Source organism: Castor canadensis, chromosome 14 (assembly GCF_047511655.1).
Source record: "Castor canadensis chromosome 14, mCasCan1.hap1v2, whole genome shotgun sequence".
NCBI lineage: Eukaryota > Metazoa > Chordata > Mammalia > Rodentia > Castoridae > Castor > Castor canadensis.
The window spans coordinates 62,830,068-62,843,171 of NC_133399.1; the positions used below are offsets into that span (position 1 = coordinate 62,830,068).

Genomic DNA, 13,104 nt, shown 5'->3' on the forward strand with positions numbered 1-13,104 from the left:
ATGTGGTGCCTTTAATACTTTAAAGAAATGATGAAACCTGGCACCAGTAGCATCCTAGCTACTCAGGAGGCAGAGATCAGGAGGATCACAGTTTGAAGTCAACCAGTGCAAATAGTTCATGAGCCCTTATCTCGAAAAACCCATCACAAAAGACTGGTGAAGCGGCTCAAAGTGTGGGTCCTGAGTTCAAAACCCAGTACCAAAAAAAAAAATTACCCAACACAAAAGAAGGCTGGTGGAGTGGCCCAAGTGGTAGAATGCCTGCCTAGCAAGTGTGAGGTCCTGAGTTCAAGTCACAGTACCACCAAAAAGAAAAAGAAAGAAGGAAATGGAGAAAGATACACAGATTGACAGGTTGGGATAAGTCAGAAGAAATCAAAGCAAATCCAAAATATAGTAGCATAGTCACAATATACTGGGGAATCATTTTCTCTTCCTCCTTCAATATTTAATTCTCTATTGGATTATTTTACTTAGATTTTATGTCTGCAGAAAAACAGAGAAAGTACAACCCCCTGAGGGGTTGAGGGTGTATTCAGTTGTGTAGAGTGCTTGCTTACCTTTATTAGTGTAGGTGACCAGAAGCAGTCCATCTCCAGCACCATAAAAGAATTTTTTTTAAAGGAACAAGCATCTCTCTGGTGTTATCAGTACTATGTGTAAGTATGACTCTCATAAACCTAGACATTCTAGAAGTTATTTTTTCCTCTTTAAATTGCTTTAAACTCTGAGTTACCAACCTTCTTAGATACCATATCTGCACTGTTATATTTTCCTCCACAAATATTCTTGGGTCTCAATATTATACAGATCAACACTCCATCCTTTTGGGTTCACTGTTTAAACCTGAACTGTCTGTATTTTTGGTTCCAAAGACAACAACCCTCCTACTGCATCCTGATCATCTTTGATGCTGGGTAGATAGAAAGCTTTTGGAAGTATCCAGGGTCCAGAACATCCAGACCCACACAGCTGGTACCACTTCTGTGGCACAGCTTGAGAGCTAAGCTTCTGATCCCCACTAACACGGGATCTGTGACCTGTATCCTTTTCAAGCAGAAGGGCTGTAGAGTGAACCATCTGAATTCTACCAGAATTTTTCTGTATTTACTTTAGCACTATCTACAATCCTTTTGGGTTTTATTTTAATGCATTTCAAAGCAAGCTTCAGGTATCAGTACACGTCTCATATGAATTTCTAAGAAGCTTTTATTTGTTTTTGTTTGTTTGCAGTGCTGGAAATTGAACCCAGGCCTTTCACATGCTAAGTTGACCCCCTTGTTTAATATTTAAAATGCAGTTATGGTGGTAAAGAGTGCTTCACTGACTCTGTTAACTTTTTTTTTTTTGGTTAACTTTTAAACTTGCTAAATTATATGTTGGACATCAGGCAGAAATAAAGAGAGGGGATATATGGAGAGTGTAACACACCCTCCTCTTATTGCATATATTAGCATCTCTTGCACAATTACCCTTGGAATATTCTCATTTTGGACTTTTTCCATATCCTAAATTTAGTAAGCTAGAATTATCTTTTAAGCACCACTTTAAGCAACCTTTTCTAAAAGGAAGAATTCCGACATGGGGAAATCTGTGTTTCCTCATGGTTAGACTACAATGTCCCCTACTAATCATAGTCTTATTATGCTGACAGTACAGCAAAGACAGTCATCCAGCAAATTCGTTACAGGTTTGTTAAGAGTAAAAACTTACACCCTCAGCCTGAGAAACATGAGAAACACAGGCTCTGCTGCCGGGCAATGAATCACAGGCATCGCTGCTTTGTGTGTTTGGGAATTGTGCACACTGAATTGAACAATTGCCTCCAATGTGCCAGGGAGATTTCATTATTTAGAGGAATTCTGTGTTGAATCTTTTTATGGCTAAAAGCAAGCACACTACTTTTGAGCTACACACCCAGTCCTAAAAGCATTCTTTAAATGTGGGACTTACAGACTTTTCTACTTTTTAAGTTATACTCCTTGAAATACTAAAGTTTAGTGCATATAAATAATAAGGGTTTGTTGTTTGCTTTTTTTTTTTTTTTTTTTTGAGACATAGTCTTGTTTACTTTGTCCAGACTCTCCTCAAACTCGGGATCCTCCTGCCTCAGCCTTCAGAGTGCTGGGATTACAGGCATGAACACACACCCAGTTTAATAAGTTTATTTATTTATTTATTTATTTTGCTGTTCTAGGGTTTGAACTCAGGGCCTCATGTTTGCTAGGCAGGTGTTCTACCACTTGAATCACTCCAGTCATTTTTTGTATTGGGTATTTTTGAGATAGGGTCTCAAGAACTATTTTCCTGGGCTGGCTTTGAACCCTGATTCTCCTGGTCTCTTTCTCCGGAGTAGCTGGAATTACAGGAGTGAGCAACCAGTACACTACTAGTAATAAGTTTATTCTAATATGAAGCATGCCTATAGAATAAAACAATTAGAAGTAACTTCTTTAAGGTCATGTATTTACAAAGAGAAATGCATGAAGCTAGCACAGGTGAAGTAAGAACAGTTCTGAATGAATTAGTTTTGCTCGGTGATTAGTTTTAAAAGGGGAAGAGCTCCCAGCCATGTTGAGAAACCTCCCCAGAGGTGCTGCTCATCCCTTGCTCTCACAGCAAGGCTGACCCTTTGAGCTTACTCCTTAAACATGACAAGCCCTCTGATGCTCACAGCATGGGCATTGTCATCTTGTCCCCACCCTCCCCCCACCCCGCCCCCACAGATCCATTGCTGGCCATGAGCCGGTGAAATCCTCTCTCCAGCCCACTTCCTGTTCTGACTCCAACTCCCTGAGGGGAGAGGACCATCAGAAAGTAGTCCAACCTGTGCTGCCTGGTCTCTTCCTGACCATACTAGAAGTTGTAGGTAGAAATCAGCCTTTACTTGTTTGTTTGTTTGTTTGTTTATAGGCAGGGGCCCAGGCTGGCCTCAAACTCTTGAACCTCCTGCCTCAGCCTCCTAAGTACTGGGATTATAGGTATGTGCCACCAAGTCAGGTTTGTGTTTCTCTTTTTATAGATCATTAAAAAGATCCAACCAATACCAACAACTAAAAAAGGTAGAAAGTGCTCAGTATTTAACAAACAAAAAGTTCACTGCCAAGAATCAGTGATAACATATGGCTGTGTTTTAGGAAAATATGGGTACTTTCCCTTTTCCTCATTATGAGATTAATTGATGTAGTAGATGAAACAAAGCTAGTGTTGGAATCCAAAGAATGTGTTTTAAGCCCAGCTCTGCCTATAATTATCTGGGAGACCCAGGCCTAGTTCCTCAATCTCTCAGCCTCATTTTCCCCCTCTGTAAAATGAAGATTAGTGTAACTGCTTCAGAGGGTGGTGAAGGAGAGCACATAAAAGAAAGTATATGAAACAAAGTTATACTAATTATGAGCTATTCTTGCCTCTTAAGTTTAAGAAGTTATATCACCAAATGGAGGCTAAATGAAAAATCTATAACAAATACCATAGTCTGCACATTCCCCTAACCACCCCAATGACCACAGCTGTCCTTTACTGAGCATGTGCTAATGGCACAGGTACTGCATTCAGAATTTACTTCATGGGGCATAGATGACATCTATTGAATATGCTGTCTCTTGAGAAGTCTGAGGTAGGTAATCATACTTATCGAGTCAAACTTTTCAAGTTTATTCAACAGTCAACACATATTGAGTGCCTACTATGTGCCAATGAGCAAGACTAAAGTGGTTCCTACTCCCAAAAGATTTACGGGCTGCTGGGAGAGACAGATACTAAACATACAAATATACATGCACCAACATTGTAAGGTATATGGTGCCCACTTAAACTGAACTGACGGGTGAGAAGGGAAGGTCTTTCTGAGCAAGAGGCTGAGATCAGAAGAATGACAGGAGGTGAAGGGCCAGACAGAAAAGCAAACATAAGAACTTTGAGGCAGAATAGAGCTTGGCCCCGGGGGTTACAAATCTTGTGCAACTGGAGCCAGTGAGAGAGGGGGGATGGAGGTACAAGGAGAGATCTGAGGGACACAGGGGCAGATCATGTAGGGCCTAGTAGCTATAGTAGTATAGGAGTTTTAATTTATGAGACTTAAGATAATGAGATGTAACATTATCTTAGTTTTTAGCAGAAATGAAATTATGAACAGGAATGGAAGAGACCAATTAGAAGGTTATTGGGGGGTTCAGGTGAGTTGGGCTTGGAGTCAGATTGTGATAGCAGCAGTAGCAAAAAAAAAGTGGGGCTAGAGCTATAACTCAGTGGTAGGTAGAGCACTTGTCTACATGCATGAAACAATGGGTTCCATCCCCAGCTTTGCAAAAGAAAAAGAGGAGGAGAATGAGGAATTCCACAATATTTTGGAGCTATAATCAATAGGTAATATGCAAGGATGACAGCAGGTTTCTGGCTAAGGTGAATAGAAGGATTGGTGAATAGGTGTGAGAAGCTTAGAGAAGAAAAAGTTTCACAGGGAAGATTCAAATTCTAACTTAGAGATGTTGAATTTATCCCTGAGGTGTACAGGAGCTCCCAGGTAGGACCAAAATGTCTGAAGCTGAGGCTCAGCCATCAGCATGGTCTACAGGTCTGCAGTGGGGGCTAAACACACAGATGGCCTTTTTCCCAATCATTTTTATTAGTATATTAATTATACAAAATAATGGGTTTAATTATGACATTTCATATGTTTATATAATGTACTTTGATCATATTCACACACCATACCACACACACACACACACACACACACACACACACACACACACACTGCTTTGAAGGCTGTGGAAAGTGTATGATCACCTCAGGACAGAAGGCTGGCTGTGAGAACAGGAGCTGGGACAAGGTCCTGAGAAACTGCCCCATGAAGACCAGGAGAAAGCAGAGGACCTGGGAGAGCAGGAGTGACAGAGGGCACAGGATAACCAGGGGCCATCTACTCCCTATGAGCAGGAGAAGACAAGGTTAGAGGAAAGAGGGTCAAGAGTCAAATGTTCCTTGGTGGCTAGGGATATAGCCCAGTGGTAGAGCATACTTGCCTGGCAGACACAGGGAACAAGGTTCAATCCTAGAACTGCAAAAAATAAAACAAGCAAACAACAAAATGTTTCTTGGAGCTCAAATATGAGGGCTGTGAAAAGCCAGGCACCAGGCTAGCCTTGAACTCGCAATCCTCTGGCCTCCATCTCCCATGTAACCCTCACTACTTAGGGGACAGAAATCAGGAGGATTGAGATCCAAACTAGCCTGGGCAAGTAGTTTACGAGACTCTATCTCCAAAAAATCCTTCACATAAAAGGGCTGGTTGAGTGGCTCAAGGTGTAAGCTCTGTGTTCAAACCCCAGTACTGCAAACACACAAACAAAAAGGGCTGTGAAATTTTCAGCAGAGTTTGGCAATGATGAGGCTATTGGTAGCCAAAGTGAGTGGCCTGGTGGGTGCAAAGTGAGTTGCTGAAAATGAAATAGGGAGAAGCCATTCTTTAAAAATGAAAAGAAGCAAAAATAAGTGAATGTAAATGTATATCAAGATGGTCATACAACCATTGTATTAGGGCTCTCCAGAGAAAATGGAAGTAATAAGGTATATAGTGTTAAATAAAGTTATGGGAAGTCAGACACGGTAGCACATGTCACTAAGGTAAAGAAACTTTCTGTATGGTACCCAACAATTGTCAAAATGTTGACAGTCTTTTTCATCTATCTCTAGACTATGCCTTCACCAGCACCCCTTTAAAGTGAATCCCACATATTTTATTATTTGTTTGTTTATCTATCTCTGTCTCTCCTCTTTTTTTTTTCTGCCCCTCTATTTATGTTTTATTAAATAGGGTCTCACTTTGTATCCCAGGCTAGCCTTGAATTCGCAATCCTCTGGCCTCCATCTCCCATGTACTGGGATTACAGTTGTGCATGCAGTACTACATCTGGTTCCCTGCATGTATTTCTAAGGCACTTCACAAGGTATGGTCTGGAGGCCAGTAGGGATTACCAAGACCCTTTCAGAGGTCAAAGCTTTTCTTATAATAGTATTAACATATTGTTTGTCCTTTTCATTCTCATACTCTCATGAGTATGCAGCTACAGACCCGAGAGTCCTGCTGGCTCCTATTAAGACAGATGTGAAAAAGCGTTGCAAATTTTTACAAGTCTGTTTACAAAAATGTAAAATAATGCCAGTCATAATTATTTTGTTTGAAAAACCATTACCTTTACAAAATAAGTCCTTAACATGTAATGAGATTATTATTTCTATATTTAAAAAAAGTTATATTGATTTTCTTTTGCTTTGTTTTTTGGCAGTACTGGGGTTTGAACTCAGGGCCTTGTACTTTCTAGGTAAGTGCTCAAACACTTGAACCATGCCCCCTGGGCAAATGGATGTTTTAAAGCTTTGTCACTTTTAATTTCTAATCTAGAAAAAACCTAATTATCTAATTAGCATAAAGAAAAGTTCTTTGAAGTTCTCAATACTTTTTTTTTTTTTTTTTTTTGGTGGTACTGGAGTTGGAACTCAAGGCTTTGTGCTTGCGAAGCAGGTGTTCTACTGCTTGAGCCACACCTCCAGCCCACTTTCCTCTGGTTATTGTGGAGATGGGGGATCTCACAAACTATTTGCCCAGGCTAGCCTTGAACTGTGATTACAAGTACACAGATTACACGTACCTAGGATTACAGGTGTGAGCCACTGGTGCCCAACTTTACTTTTTCTTTTTTGAGACAGCGTCTTACCATGTAGCCCAGGCTGGCCCTGAACTCACAATTCTCCTGCCGCAGCCTTCCAAGTGCTGGATGGCAGGGTGTGCTACTGTGCCTGGCTCTCTACACATTTTTAAAATGATATTTTAGTTGAGATTTAATTCACAAACTGTAAGACCCCTCTCAGTAGACTTTAGTATGTTTGCAAGGCTGAGCAGTCACCTCCACTAGCTAATTCTAGAACATTTTAGCATCCTAAAGGGAAACCCCGAACCTGTTAGCAACCACTTCCCATTTTCCCTTCTCATCCCCTGACAACACTAATCTACCTTCTGATGATACTGATTTACCTATTCTGGACATTTCATATGAAAGGAATCATACAATATATGCCTTTGTCTCTGGCTTATTTCACTTGGTTTTATGTTTTAAAGGTTCATCCAGTTTGTAGCTTGTATCAGAATCTCACTCCTAGCTGAAGCCATAGCTCAGTGATAGAGCATGTACAAGGATCATAGATTCATCTCCCAAAACAAATAACAACATAAACCCTGACCACTCCTTTTTATGGCAAAATAATAGTCCATTGTATGCATATACTACATTTTATTTATTGTATTAGTCTGCTTTCTGTCCCTATAACAAAATATCTGAGATAATTAACTTACAAAGAAGAGGGATTATTTCAACTCATAGTTTTGGAAATTTTATTACATGATCCATTGTCCCTGTTGTTTTGGGCCCATGACAACACAGCACAACGTGGGGGCAGCTCATGTTAGAGAAAAAGTGCTCAACTCATGATCAGGAAGAAAAGAGAGGAAGAGAGAGAGTCTTGAGTCCTACAGTCCCCCTCAAGTTCATTCCCCCAATAACCTAAGGCCTTCCCATTAGGCCTGCTATAGTTTGGATATGAAATGTCCTCCAAAGGCCCATGTGTTAAAGACTTGGTCCCCAGCATTGCTGGAAAGTGGTGAAAAACTTTAAGTGGCAAGGCCTAGTAGAAGCAAAATATATCATCAGGGTGTCTCCCTTGAGGAGATTTTGGGAACTGGCCCCATTTTGTCTCTCTCTTTTGTTTCCCAGATGCCATGAGGTGAGCAGCTTCTTCTGCCACATGCTCCCCCATGATTTACTCCCTTGCCACAGGCCCAAAGACAACAGGGCCAAGTAACCATTGACCAAAACCTCTGAAACCATGAGCCAAAATAAACCTTTCCTCCTTATAAATTGATTGTCTCTGGTATTTTGTTATGGTAATGCAAAGTTGGTTGACCTAAGACCCCATCTCCAGAGGGCTCTACCAACTCTCAATAACCCCACCTTGGCAACAAAGCCATTAATGTATGGGCCTTCAGGGGACATTCAACATCAAAACTACAGCATTTATTCATTCTCCAGCTGATGAACTTAAGATTGTTTCACTGGCTATTAAGAATAATGCAGCCATGAACATTCATGTTCAAGTTTCTGCATAAATACTAGTTTTTAGTTCTCTTGGCTATATAAGAATAGAATAGAATTGTTGAATAACGTTCAACTTTGTGGCAACTCTGTTTAACTTTCTGAGAAACTGTCAAGGTGTTTTCTACAGCAGCTGCACCATTGTACTTTTCTATCAGCTGTGTCTGACCATTTCAACTCTTCTCCAGTTTTTCCACAACCTCACCAAATTTTTCATTGTTTTTGATTCTAGGCATCCTAATGAGTGTGACTGTATAACTTTTAAGAGTGTATAAAGAGTCCCAAGATTTTGAAGTTTGAGGACTACTTTTCTAATAATACCTTAAAAATACAAATATAATTATCAATCTGAAAATTAATGATTCTACAAAATTATATAGTATCAGATAATCACATTTCCTTGGGACAGATATAATTTACACTTTTCTACCAGCACAATTGTTGATCATGCCACTTGACCTCTTGGCATTTCTTTTTTAAATGGTGCTGGGGATTGAACCCAGGGCCTTATTCATGCTAGGCAAGCACTCCACTTCTGAGTTATATCTCCAGCCCAACATGTTGTGTTTAAATGACAAAATTATACAAATACCCTGATAATGGATCTATGTGCAAATTTCCACACTGGTCTTAGGTACATCTTTCTATAATTTGCTTTTTGGAGAAAAGATCCAAGATTGCATTTGGTGGAGACGTATTTGATTTCACTTTAATTTTATTAGTTTTTGTAGTGGTAGAGATCAAAGCCAGTGTTTGCACATGTTAGGCAAGCGCTCTAGCACTGAGCTTCAGCCCAGCAGGGAGATATTTCAAGACTTAGAATCTTTATTGCTTCGCCTTCTACTCCATTTCGTTCATGATGGTTACTTACTGAAAAAACTGGAAACTTTGTAGAATTTCCCATATGCTTATCTTGATTGATGATCCCTTATGGTCATGGTGTCTTATTCTTTGTCCTCTGTATTTCTTCTCATTTGATAGTAGATTTGGTAGTAATTTAATTAGATTCAGAGTCTTTTCATAGGCCTGAGTACTTCCTAGTCATTACATTGGGAGGCACATGGTACCTGGTGATCTTTTAGTGATGTTAGCACTCATCAGAGGATTCAGATGTCAGTTAGCTTAATGAAGCCATTAGGAAGTTTGTGATCATCTTTTACCTTGAAATTGTGAGTGATTGTTGTGCATCCCAAAGCTTCATTAGGAGGTATGAATCATGACTTTCTCATTCTACCACTTCTGTTCCATTTGTCATTCTTGCAAACTAATTAGGGCCCTGAAATACACAGCAGAACAAATGCTTAATTTCTTCATTTTATTCACTAGTTTTCAACATAAAGAGCTGGTGCCTTAAGGAGTTGAAAAGAGAATGATGAGAGATTTTCTTTTTAGTATCACTGAACTCATTGATGTGTATGTTTCAGTTGTGACAGTTACCATTGTTTTCATGCTTAAATTTGTCCAGTGGGTGCACTTTTACCTTGGCTCTTGGGTCCTTTTAGCATAGCTTCTGGTATATTTGATGGCCATCTTACTTCTTTCTTTCTTTCTTTTTTTATGGTACTGGGGCTTGAACTTGGGGCATACACCTTGAGCCACTCCACCAGCCCTTTTTTTTGTGTTGTGTATTTTTGAGATAAGGTCTCACAAAATATTTGCCTAGGCTGGCTTCAAACCATGATCCTCCTGATCTCTGCCTCCTGAGTTGCTAGGATTACAGGCTTCAGCCACTAGGGCCCAGCATAACAAAATGCCACAGGCCCATCCTGTACTGTTTCTGCCCCAGTTCAGAAATTAGTCATTTCCTGAACAATGACTGGTTCGTTTTAGACCATGAATTTGGAGTAGGTGTGCTCACAGCTATGACTACTAATACTATTTTACTGCTTCCTGGTCTTTTTAGTGGACACAACTTGGATATAGTATTTTGTAGAATGAGAAAATCATTAACTCATATGGACAATGATCGTTCAAATGCCAGATTGTAGAATTTATATCTAATTTCATTCACTTGATAAGTGTACCTTTGTTATCTTTCACTGAAAATTGTGGATTCCAACAATATTAAGGTATTTACTTATTTGCTATTTTATACACACATATATGTAAATTATATAATATATATGCTATCTAAATAACAATACAAGTATTATTACAGGGCACCTAGCTAGTAACTGGGAGGCCCTTAGTTCAAACTCCAGTACGACCACCACCAGAAAAAAAAGCATTTTGAAAAACAACATTATTACTAAATGCAGTTAATTTCCTTGCCATTTTTTTTTTTTTTTTGTCCTTAGGATATGTGACACTCAAAGATATGGAGTCAAATTAGTGAACTTTAAAGTCACTGTCTTATTTTTCTATGTGGTTATGCTAGTGACTTAATGTACTCTCATTTTTTTTTCTTTTAGAACCTGTTTTATTATCTTAAACATAAATATGTAGGATTGCAGTTTGAAGCCAGCCTGGGCAAAACAGTAGGGAGACCTTATCTCAAAGAACAAACCAGGCATGGTGGAGCACATTACTTGGGAGGAGAATCGGGTCTGAGGCTGGACCTGGACAAAACTGTGAGACCCTATGTGAAAAATAACTAAAACAAAAAAGGCTGTGGCATGACTGAAGTGAGAGAGGGCCTGAGGCCCTGAGTTCAAATGCCAGTATCGCCACAAATAAATAGAACTATGCAAAACATTTACATGGTTCCTAAGTCATAACTGTAAAACACAATTTATACAGAGAAGTCTACCTTCCATGCCCATTCCCTTCACCCTGTGCTTTTCTTAGATGTAATGTCTTAAGTTTATAACTTACACTCCATTGCTTTTTCTTTAACATGTGAAGAAATGCACCTGTGTATCCTTGTTCCAAGTTCCCATCTTTCTCATAAGAACAGCAACATATCCATGGCCTCCACCTCACTCTTTTCACTTAACAATATACCCTGGTGTCCATAGAGATAGTTCTTTCTTCTCTGTGCAGCTGCACAGAGCTGCATTGTGTGGATGTATCGTGTTTTATCCAGCCAGGCCTCTGTGGATGGACATGTGGATTCAATAAACGTTTATTGCATGACTAAACGGTGCCAGGCACTAGGAATAATGATGTGATCGCTGGCTTCAGGAAACACAGTGCAGAGGGGATCTCTACAATACTACAATACAGCTACTTTCGTCAAGTTGAAACTTGGATCCACTTGGCACAAGGGGGACTTGGAACAGGGAAGAAACGCTCACACATAGGAGAGGTACAATAACTCCCTCTTGATTGGCATCTTGCTCCACTTGGGCCTTTGTTCAGGAAGATCCCCTTGGGAGGAAATGTTATCAGTGGTTGGAACTGCTAAGAGAATCATGAGTGCCACCAATTGGTCAGAGGAGGGAAGGCCAAAAGTAAGAGGTTGAGAGGGCAGGTCTCAACAAGTTTTCCTGGAAAGAGGAAATGTAAGTTAACACAGAAGCTCTTATTGCCCTTAACAGTACAGGCTAACACCTGTATAGAACTTTCTGCTGAACACTGTTCCAAGCTTCATACATATTTAACTGTTATTTCTCATAACAGTACAAACAGGTGGGGACTACTATTACCTACATTTTTTTTCCAATAAAAAAATTAAGGTGGACTGGTGGTGGAGTGGCTCAAGTGGTAGAGCAGTGCCTGCCTAGCAAGCTTAAGGCCAAGATCCACCCCCAGTACCGCAAAAAATAAATAAAATAAAAGTAAGACACAGAAATATGGGTTCCTTAACTTTTGCCAAAGGTTCTAAAGCAAAAGCAAAAAAAAAAAAAAAAAAGGCAAAGCAGACAGGAAGACAGACATCACAGATAGCTAGTTCCAAGTAGTGAACTAAGAAGTGCGAGCCAAGAAGCATCACCTCGGTGGATGAAAACACAGTACATGGGCTGGGGCTGGCTCTAGCGGTAGAGCGTTTGCAAAGACCCTGAGTTCAAAACCCAGTACGGCTAAACAAAACACTGTACGTCTCCCGGCGCCACGACCACTTCCCGGAGGACCCCTGACACGTCACCCCTTCCCACACACTCCTAGATCCGCACACCCCACCGGGCTTTCCCGGGACCCTTGCGGATGCCTGGCAGACAGCTGGCCGGAGCAGCAGCGGGGAGGAGCGCGGCTTCCCCACAGGGTCCCCGGCGGCGAAGTGGCGACCCTTCCCGGTGCCTAAGGTTCGTCCTTCTCCGCTCCTACCCACATCTTGGCACAAATGAAGTTTGCGTCCTCCGGCTCCTAGGACACCGTGACCTCCCACGGTGACCACCAGCCCTGGGGGAACTGAGGATCGAAGAGAGGGAGGCCGCAGGGAGGGAGAAAGCAATGCCCACGTGGCATAAAAATGGCTAATGACTCCGCCGCAGGAAGGCGGGTTCCTGGCGGCCCCCGGTCCTGCGCCCACGTGGCGGACACAGCCGGGATCCACTCAGACCCCGGCTTCCTGCTCGTGTATGGATTTCTAGTCACTTACAAAAACTCTTCCCCAAAGCCGTCCAGAGCTTGTGCAGAACTACAAACGCACGTAAGAAAGCTCCCGCGAACACCAGTAAGCACAACAAGCCAAACTAACATTCCACGCGGGAAAACAGAACAAAAACCTATCGGACCCTCTAAGTTCACGTCAGAAGGGTAATGTGCCCACGTCGTAACAAGATTTGAGGGCGGCACACGTCACGCAGAGGCGTGAACACCCAATCATCATGCTCATGAACCAAAAAAGGATCAGCCGGCTGTGTCCATTAGGAATTCCCAAGTATGTTCTACCAATTTTACAAAAAGGGTGACTACCATAGACCACATGGATCGTTTTGCTATATAAAATCCCGCAGAGTTAAAACATACCACTGATATTTTGTGATATTCTTTTGTTTCTATCTCAAGAATTAAATACAGGAGCAAAATTAGCGAGCGGATGCTTATCCATGCAAATATTTTCGCCATAGCTCCA

The 13,104-nt window shown here is 41.0% G+C and overlaps 1 non-coding gene across 1 annotated transcript; it reads right to left on the reverse strand.

The window, feature by feature from the left end:
* Positions 1-12,775: 12,775 nt before the first annotated feature.
* Positions 12,776-12,879, reverse strand: LOC141417155 (small nucleolar RNA U13). The gene has a single exon (XR_012441758.1). It is a non-coding gene; the product is annotated as a small nucleolar RNA U13 (small nucleolar RNA).
* Positions 12,880-13,104: the final 225 nt, after the last annotated feature.